The 17,042-nt window shown below is 36.6% G+C and overlaps 1 protein-coding gene across 1 annotated transcript in view; it reads left to right on the top strand.

Moving 5' to 3' along the window:
• The first annotated feature begins 15,034 nt into the window (after nt 1-15,034).
• The window catches only part of NIPBL (NIPBL cohesin loading factor), a 184,513-nt gene continuing 182,505 nt past the window's right edge, over nt 15,035-17,042 (top strand). The window contains exon 1 of the mRNA XM_069492818.1: nt 15,035-15,444. The gene's annotated coding sequence lies outside the window, so the exon portion shown is untranslated. The remainder of the gene's footprint in view (nt 15,445-17,042) is intronic.

The following is a 17,042-nucleotide window of genomic DNA, read 5'->3' on the forward strand; positions in this document are numbered from 1 at the left end:
TCACTTTTAAGTTCTGAATAGAGTATAAAGTGTGGAATATGGCCATTCCATAAAAGTTTGATGAAATGTTCTGTCTGGACTTAGCAATATTTCAAAGCAATTCTTTAATAACATTAAAAGTATGTATCTTTTGGTTGGTTCTTGATCAACTATGAAAAGTTTGTCTAAAAAAGAAAGTACGAGGAGGAAAATTAATTACTTTTAAGTCCATCTTTCACAGATAATACCATTTTGGTGTATTTCTTTCTAATGAATTTTTAAGTAACAAAATTGGCATTATGGTTATCTTTTTGTTTTTTTATACTATGATAGGTACTTATTCTCCTATAATATACTTAAAAACATGGTAAATATTTTTAAAAACATTCAATTCATAGACATTTGGGTTTTTATTCCTTTGATATTATAAGGAGTACACTGTTTTCCTGAGTCCCTCCAAAATACTTGTTTAAAAAGTCTATTCACTTAAAAGTCAAATTCTGTGTCTTCTCACTAATAGGTGGGAGTTAAATAATGTGTACATGTGAACATAGAGAGTGGAATAAGAGACACTAGAGACTTGGAAGAGAGAGTAGAGGGTGGGAGGGGGATAGGGCTGAAAAATTACTTAATGGGTACAATGTACACTATTTGGGTGATAGTTACACTATAAGCCCAGATTTCACAGCTACTCACTATATCCATATAACAAAACTGTACTTGTATCTCCTACATCTACATATTTATATTTTTTAAAAGTCTGTTCACATCTTGAGTTCTATTAATTTATCTGAATAATCTGTAATTTTAAATAATGGATTCTTTTTTACATTTAAAATTTAGAATTTCATCTGTAATTTGTTTTAGTGAATATAATGTGAGAATGTATTTTTCATTCATTTACTTACTCATTCAGTGAACATCTGTCAAGCACATATTCTGTTAGGTGCTGGAAAATCAGACATAGTCCCTGCTCTAGTGGAATGTACAGTTTAGAGAGTAAAGACAGACATAAATCAAATAACCACAACAATAATGTATAACTACAAACTGAGTTAAGTGCCCTAAAGGAAAGGAATTTTGAGTTCCTTGGCAGAAAGGAGCATGTTATCGTTTAAAGCATTAGAAAGAGGGCCAGAGTGGCTGGAGCATGGACTGCAAGGTGATTAATGTGAAATGAGGCTGGAGAGGTAGGCAAGAATACACCATGCAGAGCTTTGTGACATATTAAGAATTTTAGTCTTTAGAGTAATGAGAACCATTTAAAGGTTTTAAGCAGCTGGATCACTCACATGCTCAAACTTATGTTTTGAAAAGATCACTGTAGCAGAAGAAAGAGTTGGGGGGTGAGGGGAAGTGTCTTTGTGGATGCCATAAGCCCAGTAAATAAGCTATTATAGTAATATAGGTGAGAAATGATGATAGCCAATTCTATCTAGCTAATAATAACTGATGACTATGTTGGTGTTTCTGGAGACAGAGAGAAGTAGACAGATTTGACAGATATTTAGAAGACAAAATGAATAAGATTTGTTGATTGATTGAATGGGTGGGATCCAAGGGGCATGAGGGAGAGAGGTGTTAAAGTTTTTGGCTTGAACAAAACTGAATTTTAAAAAGCCAATTCCCACCATCATTTGTTATAATAAATAGTCTATCCCTCCTCTTTGGCTGATGACATATTGGAGTTTCTTCCAACTATCTGTAAATTTCTATGGCAATTACGTTGCAATTATTTTAGCTTTACAATGTTTTTTGATAGAGGGACAAATCTCTAACTTCTTTTTAAAAATCTCTTTGTCTATTTTCACCTATTATTCCATATTAAGTTTAGAATCATTTTTTTATTTTCTAAAAAACCCTATAATTTGAGAATAGTTCTGTTCTTCCAATTTTTTATAGCCCCAAGTATAAAGTTTTATATATTTCTTTATGCAGATTTCCCATGTTTCTTGTTAGGATTATTCTAAGTATTTTGTCATTACTGTTGTTATTGCGCTATTCTAAGTGCAATGGATTTAGTTTATTTTAATGGAGTAATATGGCTAGGGTTTGGGAACTTATTGAAGAGAGCTACACTGATGCTACCTCAGACCTAAAACTTTTGGTAATTAAAGGGACCTGACTTTGAGCCCAAACAGCTAACATGATTATATTTTCTGTTTGATGTTGCAAGCAAGATAACTGTGAATACACTGAACTTGAGACTGCAGAGAAAAATAAGAGAACTGGTGAATTTGTGAAGGGATATAGTTATTAATATTAAAACCAGAACATGGGGAGTGGGTAGATGTTACTTGAACCATGCATTCATGTCCCATATCAGAACTGTCCTGTGCTAAATGGAATCTCAGAATTTGAAGAACTGCTGAGCTATTTGGGTAGAAATAAAATATGAATTTCAAAAGAAATTCACTAATTTTCATTAGTATGAATTATGCTTCAAGTTTCCACAGCTGACTTTAGAGTGATGTGTTTGAATTTTCTAACCATCTGCCTTGTCAACATGGCTCTACTTCAAGAGAAATTTATTGAGCTGAAAGCAAACTATGCCCACCAAGAACCCACAGTATCTCTGGGATTTTTAAGATGAATATATACATTACATATTACCATCCTTAAATTTCTGACTCTGTGGCCAAATTCTTGCAATATTTGAGACTTCCAACTCTGTTAGTGCATAGTCTCTTTCCTAAAACTGTGGAAATCAAATCTAAGGGCCACTTTCAGTAATGTAAATGTTTAGAATATTAATGTAAATATTCTAAGTATTTACAGTAATGTAAACCTGGAGTGGGAATTGAGATGGGCCCCGTCTATATACAATCCTTGTTTTTTTTTTTAAACAGCTTTATTGATATAGAATTGATATACCATACAATTCACCCATTTAAAGTATACAGATTAGTGGTTTTTTAGTATATTCACAGATATGTGCAATCATCACTACAATTTTAAAACATTTTCATCACCTCAAAAAGAAACTCTGTACCCTTTTGCTATCCCCCACATCCACCCATGTTCTCACTCCATCTTTAAACAACCACTAATCTGCTTTCTGTCTGTATAGATTTCTTTATTCCATTCATTTCAATGGAGCAATCTAGCATATGGTCTTTGCGACTGGCTTCTTTCACTTGACATAATGATTTCAGGACCCACTATATCACAGCATGTATTAGTACTTTCTTCATTCCTTTTTATGGCCAAATAATATATCATTGTATAGACATACCACATATTGTTTATGCATTTGTCAGTTGATGGACATTTGGGTTGCTTCCACCTTTTGGTGACTTTGAATAATGCTGTTATAAACAAATGTATACAAGATTCTGTGTGAACATGTTTCCGTTTCTCTTGGGTATATAACTAGGAAGAGAATTTCTGGGTCATGTGGTAATTAGATGTTTAATCATTTGAGGAACTGCCAGACTGTTTTCAAAGTGGCTGCGCCATTTTACCTTCCTGTCAGCACTGTATGAAGGTTGTAGTTTTTCCACATCTTCGCCAATAATTATTATCTGACCTTTTCGTTCTAGCTATTGTAGTGAGAACAAAGTGATATCTAGTGGTTTTTTCATTTGCTTTTTCCTACTAAGGATTATCAAGCACCTTTTCATGTGCTTATTGGCCATTTGTATTTCTTCTTTGGAGAAATATGTATTCAGATTCTTTGCCCATTTTTAAATTGGGTTATTTTATTGTTGAGTTTAAAAGTTCTTTATATATTCTAGTTGCAGATTCTTTATCAGATATATGATTTGCAAATATTTTTTCATATCATGGGTTGTTTTTTCACTCTCTTGATGGTGTCTTTTGAAGCACAAAAGTTTTAATTTTTGATGGTCTGATTTATGGTTTTGGTGGCTGGTGCTTTTCATGTCATATTTGAGAAACCTTTGTCAAATCCAAGATGATAAAAATTTATCCCATTTTTTTTCTGAGAATTTTATAGTTTTTGCTTTCATATTTAGGTCATTGTTCCATTTTGTGTTATTTTTGCAAAATGGTGTGAGGTAAGGGTCCTAGTCTTTTGTATGTGGTTATCCAGGGTAAACCAAGGGCACCAATTGTTGAACAGCCCTTGGTTTTGTGCAGAGTTTGATCTGTTATCTACCAGTATTCTCACTGACATCAAAATTAATTGAAGACTAGTACTTGGCCCATAATTTTGCACCTTTATATGAAAAAAGCTGATGAAACTATTTGGACACTGCTTTATTGTAATAGTATAAAACTAAATATATTTGAATAGCTAACAGACTATAATTCTATTATTCTCATGACTTAAATATATGGCCCATAGACATAGGGATTTCTGATTGTTGTGATTCATTACTGAAAAACATGAAAACCTCTGAAATATGGTATAACCTTCACTTCCACCCTGTCAGGCTAGTGTCTGTCTTACCACAAGGTGACATGAACAATCAAGACTGTGATATTGCTCTTGATTTGAAGAAACCAAAATATGTGAGGACAGTAGAGACCAATGGTGGCTAGATAGATATTATGAGAGGGTTGGCAGTAAGAGAAACAGAGATTAAGAAGGAGTGATATAAGTGAAGCAGCAAGAATAGTCAGGGAGAAGTGTGGATTGGATTGGATTGGCACCTTGGGGCTACAACAGAAACTACTTGGAAAGTTTGGAAGCTGTAACTAAACTTTGTAGATCTAGGTTGCAAGTATTATTTAATGTTAAGAAGAATTTGCTGCTAAAAAATAAAATGTTATTAACCTTTTTTCCTACTCTCTTAGGAAATTAACTTGTTTTCTTAGTCTCCCATTTTTAAGTAAAATCAAAAGAAAGACAAAGTAACTGAGTAACTTCCAGGATTAGATAATATAAGATTTTATAGGTTAATGATTTTAGGGCCTAGCATGTTATATTTGACTAAATATGTCTTATAAATAGGATAAATCCTTATAAAAGGATTCTTCTCAAATATTTTGGGGGAAGGTGGTAGATTATTAAACCATAGCAAACTCTGGTAGCTTACTTTTTCCTTAGTGGTCCTTATAATTCCTTGGCTGTTTCTCATTTTAACTCTCCCTGGGTTCTACTCTGTGGCTTCCACTATCACCTACATGAAGATGACTCTTATCTTTATATCTAGCTGTTTTCTGAGTATTCACACATATTTCCAACTGCCTAACCAGATGTAACTAAAATGGGAGTCTAACAGGCATCTCAAATTTAACTTACCTAAAACCAAATTATTCTCATTTCTCTTTGCTCTAAGCCTCAACTTTCACCTGTATCTCTGTCTCGCTCAATGGCACCATGCTGTCCATCTAGAGAACTAAGCCTATTGTCAGTAATAATTGACTCCATCCCCAGTGCCCCCACTTTCTCTCACTTTACATATCCACTGGTTCAGCAAGTCCTTAATTCTACTTTATCTTTCAAATCTACCCCCTCCTTTACAGCCCTGCTCCCACAGCCAAGCCCTCATATCTCACTTGACCTATTAAATTAGCTTTCTCATTGATTCACCTTTCTCCAGCCTCTCTCATATTCCAACCATCTTCATTCAGTTGCCTAAGCTTCTTTTGGTTTTAATTGAAATCATAAAAGCAATATAGCCACATCAAGAACCCAGATGAGAAAATACTATGTCAGAGTACATTTTTACAGCTGGATACATATTTCTAAATTGCATGCAATTTCCAGATTCACCACACTTTCATTAAGTATTATCCCTTTTTTGGGTAATAGTAATAGGTACTTCTTTTTAATGTTAATTGTAGAGTTATTCTAAAATGCAAATTTAATCATCCTGTATGGAAAATTCTTTCATATTTAGCTGTTGAATGTGGGGTAATATCCAAACTTTTTTTAGACTGCAGTACCTAGATCTCAGCCACCTTACCAAATGTGCATTCTATCCAAACCAATTTTCAGATTTTGAAATATAAGGAGCTTTCTCATGTACATTTACATGTTCCTCCCTCTTTAGAATGGCTAATTTCGTTCCTTTCTATCACCCTCTTATGTACTTGGAAAATTATTTATCTTTCACTAATGTTCAACATTCACCTCTCCTATGAAGCTTTTTTCAAAACTTTTAGGTTATCTTTGGTATTTTCATAGCACTTTTGATACAATTTATTGTCACTTATTTATCTCACTGTTTTAAATATATTTGATCTAGTCTTTTGAGCTGTGACCCATACCAGGAAAGAGACCAAGTTAGTTATTCATTGTATATTCACTGTTTCTAGTACTTAGGTGCTGGGCACATGTTGAATGAATAATCTATAGTTTACAGTGATAAGAATGTTGTACATTCTTATGTGTCTCCTTGAATATGCAAATTAAAAATTTTCTTTAAGGAGCACATATTCTTCTGATATTTTTAGAATGATATTCCTAAAAATACAGAGAATTAGAGACTTACTTATAATCAGAGTCACACTTACCTCTTGTCATATTGAATTAACAGTTACATCGTAGTCAGAATAGTTTTCAAACCAGTTTTCTGCTGAGCACCTCTTAAAGAGCCAGATGTCACAACTATGTTTTTACAGCAATATTGTAGGTAGAATTAAAACCCAAAAGATTTAATGTAAACACAAGATTAAACCTAAGGCATTATCATTTCTAAGCTCCTAGCTGAAATGGACATTCAAAATTTGCTGCAGAAAGCCTATAAGATGTGCAATAAGTTCTTTAAATTAAAAATAGTTTTGCTTATATAAAATAATGTCAAGCACTACTAAATCACTTCTAAATTCATAATGTAAGCTATTTCCCCTAACATCAAGCAAAAGTTACATAGTTTGCTTAGATATGATCATAAGGAATCATCAGAATGTATTGGCGATAGCTAGCGAATCTTGATGTTAGTATTAGGAAGAAGGCAATACTGAGAAAGCTACATTAGAGAGGTGCTTTAGAAGCAGTATAGAATTCAACAGTGTAAAACAGAAATAAGCTGATAAATCAGAAACATGACTACTAATGAAATGTGGGTTTTGATGCTGTTTCTCAAAGAGAAAATAAAATATTTCAAATGTCTAAAGAACTATGTTAAAAACAGTATTCTTGTGTGGGTATAAATTCCTGACTTTTATATTTAATTTTTTAGGAAGAGAAAAATTCTTTACTCAAACTTCCTGATTTTGTTCTCTGAAAGTCACTTTTTTTTTCTTTTTTGAGACAGAATCTCTGTTGTCCGGGCTAGAGTGAGTGCTGTGGCATCATCCTAACTCACAGCAACCTCAAACTCCTGGGCTCAAGCAATTCTCCTGCCTCAGCCTCCCGAGTAGCTGGGACTACAGGCATGCGCCACCATGCCTGGCTAATTTTTTCTATATATATTTTTAGCTGTCCATATAATTTCTTTCTATTTTTAGTAGAGACGGGGTCTCACTCTTGCTCAGGCTGGTCTCTAACTCCTGAGCTCAAACAATCCACCCGCCTCGGCCTCCCAGAGTGCTAGGATTACAGGCGTGAGCCACCATGCTCGGCCTGTAAGTCACTTTTTTGATGCTTGTCCTAATTGGTCACCACTCCTTACTTGGGAATAAGACAAGGTATGAGTTATTTTCTTTCTTTTTTCCTTCTCTTTCTCTTTTTCTTTTTTTTGACCTATTTTCTTTCCAAGGCTTTGTTTGGTTTTGAGTTTGTTATAGCCTGAATCTTACATTATTAAATAAAAACTAGATAAAACAGAAATACCTATACTACATATGTTAGATTCTGAAATGTTGACTTTGGTGGCAAAGTTAATAGCTTTTATTGGACTTTGATATGAGTTAACCCACTATTATGCTTAACAATAAGGAAACGGTTCATGGTAAAGCTATTGCTACTTTATTAATGTAATTTTTAAAAGGTCATATTAGCTATTTTTACATGAATGGAAACATTAACAAATTTTAAAATATAATTTAAAAGGTCAGGCTGTTTATACAATTCTAATAGCCCATATTTATCACAACTCATGTGTAAAGGAAGCACATAATTAGAAGTAGTAATACTGGTTGCATTGCTTTTTTTGGCATTAAAATGTCTCTACGACTGGTATCAGATGAACTGTATATCTTGGGTATCATTGCCATGATGAACTGACTTGAATAGATGCCAATATATAAAATAATGTCAACATATTATAATACAGCGTTATAAAAGGACTAACCCTTCAAGAAGTTTAGTCTACCTTCTGGCACTCAACATTAAATGATTTGCTTCAAAGTACCATTTTCTTAGAGTTACAGCAGCATATTGAATTTGTATGACTGTTCACATATCAATGCAATTAAATCTTTCAATAAGATTTCAGAATTTTGTCTGGTTTATACAGAAGATATGCTCCATGTCCTATGGAGACAGTAAGTACTCAAGTAGTATATTTTTGGTCTGAATAAACACATAAGCAAATGTACATATTGCTAAAACTTGCCTCAATCAATTGTCCTATATTTTAGGCAGTATGTTTCCACAAACTGCAATGAATAATGGGCTAGAATAGCATAATTCAGTTTATTGCTTAACTAAAAATGTTTGGGCCTTTAAATTTTTTATTTTGATGCTGTTAGCTAACACCCAATTCTTATAGTTTTACTTCAAATAGTTAATAGATCGTATCCATTCATTCAATATGCACCCATTCTATCAGGCATGTTGAAGTTCTTAGATGATACTAAATAAACTGTCAGTTATCATTTAGCTACTATTTTACTCCAAACGTCTCTCATAAAACAAGTATTACTTTGTTGTTTTCATAAACAGTAAGGGAAACAATACTATTTGTTATTTTTAAACGGAAAAATAGTCTCATTATTTTCATTAATTCACTGTAACAATTTTCTTTTAAATTTTATTCCTTGTTTCTTAAAATACATATAAATTTAAGATCTACTTATTGCACCAACTTCATAATTTTAAAATATGCCTATTTGGAACCTAATTTCAGCTTTAAATAAAAATGAAATTACTAAGCAATGTTCACTGTTACATCTGGCTAACAATTCATCATGACGCTAAGGTACTATTTTCTATGGTTTTCCATCTTAGGTCATAAAACTGAGACATTTCCATTTGATGTCCTCTCCATTTCCTAAAAAAAGAAAAAAAAAATTTCCACTTTAATTTCCTCTGCTAAATGGTTAAGTTTATCATTGCTTCTGATCCTGTTTCACCACCACAGTAGGAAGAAAATCAGTGTCTCAACATTCACATATTTTACTTACTCAATTTTTAACATCTGGTTTTAAAAGAATTCTCTTTTAAGCCAAATACTCATCCCTGGGCTTTCCTAAATTTAAACAGAAGTATAAAATTTTCCTTTAATTTACTTTCTGTAAGGTAATTTTGAGCTATAATTGTCATCCTACTCATATTTGATACATAGGTACCCTTTCTCTCCTTTTGCTCGGCTTTTTGGTAGACTAAACTCAAAGAGAACAGCTGCCACACAGTTAAATTCAAAACAGGAAGTCATGAAGTCTTTTATACTCCTACCTTTCAAGACTGACTTAGCTCCCTCTGTTGGTTCTTTTCTTAGTTCAATAGGGTATGTATTGCAATGGTGAAATATTTGGGGTGAATACATTTTGGTTCAATAATTGAGTTACAGATTCTATGTTAATTCTCTAGTAAATTTTGTATTTAGCTAAGATTTTAACCAGCCTAGGCCATATTTATCTATAATTGGAAGGGACTTGGCATCACATGTTTGAAACACAAAATTTTTATTAATGTTTTTAAACATACTTGCCAACACTACAATACTGAAATCTACACATGGCAAATAAGGTGAAATGGCAATGAAATGTTTAAATTTTATTAAAATATTTCAGTACAACATAATCCTTATCTTATTTTCTTTTTGATTAGATACTTTTCATTCCACTTATATAATGACTCCCTTTCAAATGCTATACACAATTCTCTCCTTCCTAAGTTTCTCCCTTTTAAATACTGTATAAAAATTTAAGTATTCACTTAAATATATAGGATGAATTGGATGACAAATGAGAGTTAACTATTTAAGAAATTATTATTTATTTACTTTGGTTAGAGAGAGAAAACTTATTTAAAGTTTGTTATTTTTTGGAAAGAGCAGAGGAGTTTCTATCATTCTCATGCAATACCTTTTTCTACGGTAATCACTCTGAGAAAGATGGCAATTTGCTTTGCTTTCCTACAACTAATTAATAAACATTTGTTTTAAGATTGAAGGGAAGGGGGGAAGAAATAGAAACATGTATTTTGCATCACATTTATTATTGTGCTGCCCTGGATACTTAGACTAGAAAATGTGCTAGGGAAAGATCAATAATAGTCAAAGATCTAAATATACCCAATGTAGGACCAATAGGAAAATAATTCCTCCTCACAACTTTAATCATATTTGACATATCTAAGAACAAAATACTAATTTCCTACCCTTTATCTTCAGATCACCTTTCTGAACCAGTATCAAACCTCCTCTAAAATCCTAGTGTTTCCTCTAAAGTTCTTCATTATTTTGTAGGTAATCAGAATTTCCAAATATTCGTTTTTTTTCCATTTTCTAAGGGGAAAGAAAAGGAAAACCCGAACTGGTAGCTTTTTAAAAAAGAGAAAAAACACTTTTGCCTCGAACCCACTGTAATATATTTTACAAGGTAACCCAGCACATCATACACACACACATAAACAAATGTTTATTTAAAATCACATACCTTTACTATCTGTGATGTACTCTTAGATTTTCTATTCTTTTAAATAAAAAATGCTTTTCACAACCCAATAAATTAATTTCATGATCCACAATGGCACCATGACCCACAGTTTAAAAAACAGTGGTCTAGAGCAGATGCTTTGACTACAAGTTAACCTACTCAAGAGAACAGTTAAAATGAGCATCATAAGCCTTCCTTCATACCTATTTTAGATGTTTTAAGTTTTTAATAGATTTTGTATTCTTCCTTTATAAATAAAATCATTTTTAAGCAATGTTTTTCTAGATTAGTTCACTATTAAAATACCTGCATAGGGAAAAGAATTACTCATTTTTATAATCTTAACAAAAATGGATAAAATACATTGAATAAGCTTCATAACTACTATCACAAATTTGATTAGGGTATTTACTTTGAAAACTTGAAATAGGAACATATTTAGAGTGTTAAGTCATCTGATAATTTTGTAGCTCTGCTCTCAAAATCAACATCCTTAATTAACTCTTCATCAAAGTTTCTCAAGTCATTCTAAAAGCAATTTAATCATCCTAAATGTGAAATAATTTTGGTTGAGCCTAAAATAATCTTCAAAACATACATATACTACCTGTCTTTTACTTCTTTTTTCCTACCTTTAAAAAATTTATTCCTGTAAGAGACAATTTTATGACTAACAAAGGATACCGGACAGGCATAAAGATAAATATTCTTCAATAAAAAGAATTCATAATTTTTCAGTTGTACCACTTTCTGATGACATTAAATATAGTTAATACTTAAAATCCATTTAAAATTTAAATCTTCTGCAGTTCATTGATCAAAAATACATATGGGAATATCCAGGGATATCCCTGGCAAATAAAACTGAGTCATGCAACTCAGTCCTTAAAGGAAGGAGGCAATATTAGGTCAGATTTATTGGGCTATGCTCCAAACTAAAATTGGTAAGTCAGGGATGCAACAATGAAACATAAGAACACCATAAATCAACTGATTTTGGACATAACAGATTTTAAAATGTAAAAGCAAAACAAATAGATGGTGCTGGGAAAAATAATTATTAAGCAAAAAACAAACAAAAAAGCAAGACAATGAAATCAAGAAAACACTAATATAGATTAACAGATTCTATATAAGATCTCAACGTGGATACTTAAATTTAGGCAAGCAAAACACTAGATGATTTAATAGAGAAGTATTCTGATATGCATTGATACAATTTCTTTAATTCTATAATCTGGAAAAAAATTGGTATAAACTATATACAAGTTAAAGCCCTCAAAGGCAATGACCTTGTCTGTTTTCATTGATTACTGCGTATGAGGTGCCTAACATAAAGGTAATTCGCACCTAGTAAGTCCTCAATAAATATTTAAGTGAGAGAAGAAACTAAAAATTATTAAAATTTTAAATTACATGCTATAATAATGCCAAAACTTTCCACCAAGATTGACTGTATCAGCTGCAGTTATGTGGACATGCAAAATTACTAGTTTACCGGTAACATTCAATTAAGAAAGTATACAGGAAGATAATTGTGCTTCCATAAGCAAATTGAAATATTGGTTATTTTGAAACTAAGTGAAAAACACATTCTGAGCCATCTGTGTCATTTAAAACTGTTCTTAAGATTAATGGGAAAACCTATAATGACAGACATGGATTTACTAAATAATGTTTAATTAACTGTGTTAATGGTTATAAAATACCTATCAAGACTGTCTTTTCTTGGCCAAAAATTCAATACATGAAATATGAAAACTTGTAATAATATCATAGCCAAAGCCTTACTGCATAGCTTCTAGTTTACCGGTATATTTATTTTAAAAGGCCTACTTTTCCAGGCACTAGGAAATAAAATTTCTCACATTTGTTTTATAGTTTTCAAAAATCATGTTCAATTTATTGGTATACCTGGTGCCATCACAAGGAAAGTAAATGTAAATAAACAGCAAACTATATGGTAAATTGAAATATCCACACTAAGCCTGACCTCAGCTTTCACTGAACGTTTTCAGAAGAAAACTAAAAATAAATCTCACTAGCATTTGCTTTCCTTGACAGCATAATTGAGTAACAACCGAAGTAGCCACATGTGCTCCTTTATATAAGGTCTCCCAGCCTCAGAAACAGACACCATTTGAATCAACTGTGCCTGGTACACATTTTGTGCCCAGTAAATACTTGCTTAATGAACTTTTCCAGTCGTGCTAGATTTGGGCTAAGCCAACCAACTGCTCATAGACTTTAATTTAGTGAAAACAGCATGTATTTTGCAAGAAAGAGGGCAGACAGGATGAAGAATGCAGTTTGTGAGACTCAAGAGACCCAATATGGATAAGATCATATATGATGCACTAACGCACTGTCCCAGAACAGGCTCATTTACAGAAACCTAAAAACAAATAATTATGTCTAGTTTGTGGGTTTCTGGTGTTGTGGAAGTCCTTCAAAGTAATCTTTTTTTCCAGAATTCTGTAATAAACTTGCATTGTCTGCCTATTTTTTCCACAGTTTTTGTAATCTCTCATAAAGTTCGCTGTAGCATGTAAGTATATGTTAAGTAGATATAAATACATATTAAAGGATAGAGTACAGAACCGGGGTGTGTGTGCCAAAGCCCTTATAATCGTCATTCATTAACCAAATATTAAGTACCTACTGTGTGGCATTATTCTAGGCGCTGGACATAATACCAGTGAAGAAAAACAAAACCTCTCGTCCTCCTGGAGCTTACATTCATTCCACTGGGGAAAGAGATAAGATAAACAAGTAAGATACGTAGACTGTCCGAAAGATAAAATGAGAAGGGGGCCAGGGAACTTGTCATTTAAAAAGCGGCCGCGGAAGCACCGAGGTGATACTTAACGAAAACCGTGACGGCGAAGGAGCCCTGCGGAGGCGTGGGGAAGGAGCCCGGCATAAGGAACAGCGAGGACACAGTCCTGTTTGAGACGATGGCAGCGCAGGTCCTTCCTCATACCCCCCATCGCGCATAGGGCCGTTAGGCCACGTTCAAGGCTTCGGTTTTTACTCCCACGGAGGTGGGAAGCCTTTGCAGGGTCTAGCGCAAACGAATGACAAGACCTCGGTCCCCTGAGTGATTTTTGAGGCAAAAGGAATAACCTTTGGCCAAGTTTCCCCACTTACTTTTAGCGCATTGGTACGTATTCAAATACACAATACAATTAACGTTAACTTAACTGAACTCATTAAAATATAACACAAATTTCGTCCCATTTGAGTAAAATCCGCTTACCTACTGCATTTTTTACCTGAAGAATAGCCCACTTTTAATTTACACAAATTTAATAGAGAACTGTGGAACGATGAAGTTACTTCTTGTTTTACAATAAGAGACTACAACAAGCTTGGTACTGTAAGTATAATCACATTTTGTACTCCAGCCTTGTCCAGTGCCTCAGTGTTTCAAATATGAAGAGGAAAACGATGTTTGAAATCCGCCAGCTCCAGGCCCGCAGTTTCCCACAGTCCACCAGTGGCCGGAGCCGGGCCGGCGGCTCTCCTCGCGCGCTCGGCTCCACCCACACCTAGACGGGGCCGGGAGCCAGGTCTGCCGCCGGCCAGCTCCTCGCTCGCACAGCGTCGCCTACAGGCCTTGATCCGACTGTTAGGGAAGAACCCAAACCACCGCCAACAAAAGCAAGATCAGCAGAGACCACGTATCTCCAGAAAGAAATGCATAACAAACACGATTCCAATTCAATCCAGCTGGCAGCCTTCTTCACCTCCAACGGCTGCGTTCTTACTTCGCAGAAATAACACACAGACGGGCGTAAAGTCCGGCCTCTCAAAAGGAGAGAAAGCGTACGATATATCCATCCACCCGGCTGCAGGGACACCATTTAAAAAATGCACCGTCGCCGTCGAATCGCGGGCGTCCTCTACGCGGCCGCCCGGAGCTCGGCTCCTTAAAGCTAATGCCGAGCCAGGACAGCGAGTGCGGCCTCCAGCCGCCGTCGTCCACGGCCTGGGACCCCATCCTGGCCTGAGCGGCCCCCGCGACCACCAGCGAACTCGGGCCCCGCTCCTGTGGGCCTCCAGAAAAATAAAGACCGAGGAGGACCGGCCCGCCCGTGCCGCAGCGCAAACGCCGCTCTGCAGGATCGACAATACAGCCAACATCCACAGCCACCCTGAGGAGGAGAAGGGCGTAGAGGAGAACCGCCGCCGTCTGGCTGCTGGCCCCGGCCGGGCCCGGGCGCGGCGCAGCGCGGCGCGACCGAGAACGCTAGCCCGGGTGGCGGCGGCGGCGGCGGCTGCGGCGGTGGCGGAAGTGGAGTGGGGAAGAGGGGGTGGTTGTTAGTGTTTGGCGCCGGCGGAGGGAGTCATTCCTGCAGCTGCACTTCCGGTCGGCATTTTGTTCTGAGAGGGAGAGACGGAACGAGAGAGAGAGACACACAGGGCTCCTTCCCCCCGCCCTCCCCCCCCTCCCTCCGTCGGTACCGACTCACCCGACACCACCAAGCCGCAGGGAGGGACGCCCCCGCCGACAGGAGGATTGGTTCCCGGGCCCGCGGCGATGCACCCCCGGTAGCTCAGGCCCCTGGTCGGGTGTTTGTGAGTGTTTCTATGTGGGAGAAGGAGGAGGAGGAGGAAGAAGCAGCAGCGATTTGTCTTCTCGGCTGGTCTCCCCCCGGCTCTACATGTTCCCCGCACTGAGGAGACGGAAGAGGAGCTGTAGCCACCCCCCCTCCCGGCCCGGATTATAGTCTCTCGCCACAGCGGCCTCGGCCTCCCCTTGGATTCAGACGCCAATTCGCCCAGGTAAATTCCTGCTCTTTATTTCGGCGGCGGCGGCGGCGGCGGCGCCAGGTCCTCAGCGTCTCTCCTCCTCACTCCCCTCCCCGCCGTTTCCTTAGCGGCCCCAGGTCTCTTCCACGGGCGAGTCTAGAGTTCGCTCCTCTCTGGTGGCAGCCGCCCTGGGTGGCGGTGGTTTTGTACCCTTTCCCGGCCGGCTCCGGTGGCGGGGACTGGGCTCCTGCCGGGCGGCCGGGGAGGCGTAGGCCCGGCGGAGAGTGCAGGCCGCGGGCCAGCGGAATCTACTTGAGCTCGGGGATTAGGAGAGCTCCAGGCTGAGCGGAGCGACTGCTGGTCGGTGACAGGCCTCGCCCGGGAGAGGAGCCGTAGCTAGTGAGGAGGCGGAAACAATACAACTAACAGCAAATGTGCCCTGATCGTCCCCATATTTACAACTTTCCCGGTCCGGGAGTGGGGAACGTCCCAGTGAAACAAACAACCCCCCTTCTTCCCCCTGTGACCCCATGAAGGGAGGAAGTAGTTTCAGTTAGTGAGACAAATGTAAATACTCAGACACGGATCCAGTGGTAATTCTTTCTCTTTGTAAAACTTGTTTGGACGTTGAAAAGTTAATAAAGACTCATTTTCTTTTTTGAAGAATTAAATCGTCCACATGAATATTTAATAGAGAAAACCATACTGTGGTAGACACTGCACCCCCCCTCCAGCTTTTATCTTGTTGTCTGACAATGTGTGTGTTGCACATGGACTTTTTATTCAAAGACAAGTATAAACTACTTGACAGGTTTACTCTGCCACTTTGTATTTGTATGCGTTATATAAGGGCAATTTGTAACGACTACACATAAAACACTCAGGTACTTCCTGACCGAAACGTGTGTGAGCATACAAAGAATTTTAAATGTTCTGAGAATTGTGCTGACATACTGGTAAAACCAATTTGTTTTAAAAAGATAGAAATTAAGTTATACTTAAAATCCTTGGGAGGTTAAAAAAAATGTAGAAGGTGCCATCCTTTCATGTCAGGGCAGATCTTTTTGAGGTCCCAGGATTGTCATTGGCTGTTTGTGCCATGATGTTTGACTGTGTAATGAGAGAGGTGTCATTTTAATAGGTCAAATGTATCTGTAAATGCTGGAGAAAAATATCAGTTTTATCTTAACAAGTTCTAGTTCACGAGTAAGTTAAGTGTTTAGAGCTTGTTTACGGAGGCGTTGGTAATGTAGGTTGGTATGAGAGGGAAACACCAATTTAAAAGTCCTCAGTCATAAAAATTGCATAGAAAAATAAATGTACCTGCGTTAGACTATTTTGATACTTTGTTTCATATTCGCTGAAGGAAAACTTTCATTGGTTAAAATGAAGCAACACTGTTCAACAAAGTCCCTTGTTTTACTAGTGGGTATTACATTGGCTCAAATTTTGTCTTATTAAATTATTGTCACTGTAGAATAAGTTACTTTTGTGGAGGTTATTTTTGAGTTTAGCATCCTGCTTACAATAAATTGTTCCACAATTCCTGCAAACGTAGGGATAAATTTTAAAGAGTGAAGTTAATATAGCTGTCACGTACTAGGCATGTTTTTAATGCTATAAATCCGTGT

Source organism: Eulemur rufifrons, chromosome 17, assembly GCF_041146395.1.
Source record: "Eulemur rufifrons isolate Redbay chromosome 17, OSU_ERuf_1, whole genome shotgun sequence".
NCBI lineage: Eukaryota > Metazoa > Chordata > Mammalia > Primates > Lemuridae > Eulemur > Eulemur rufifrons.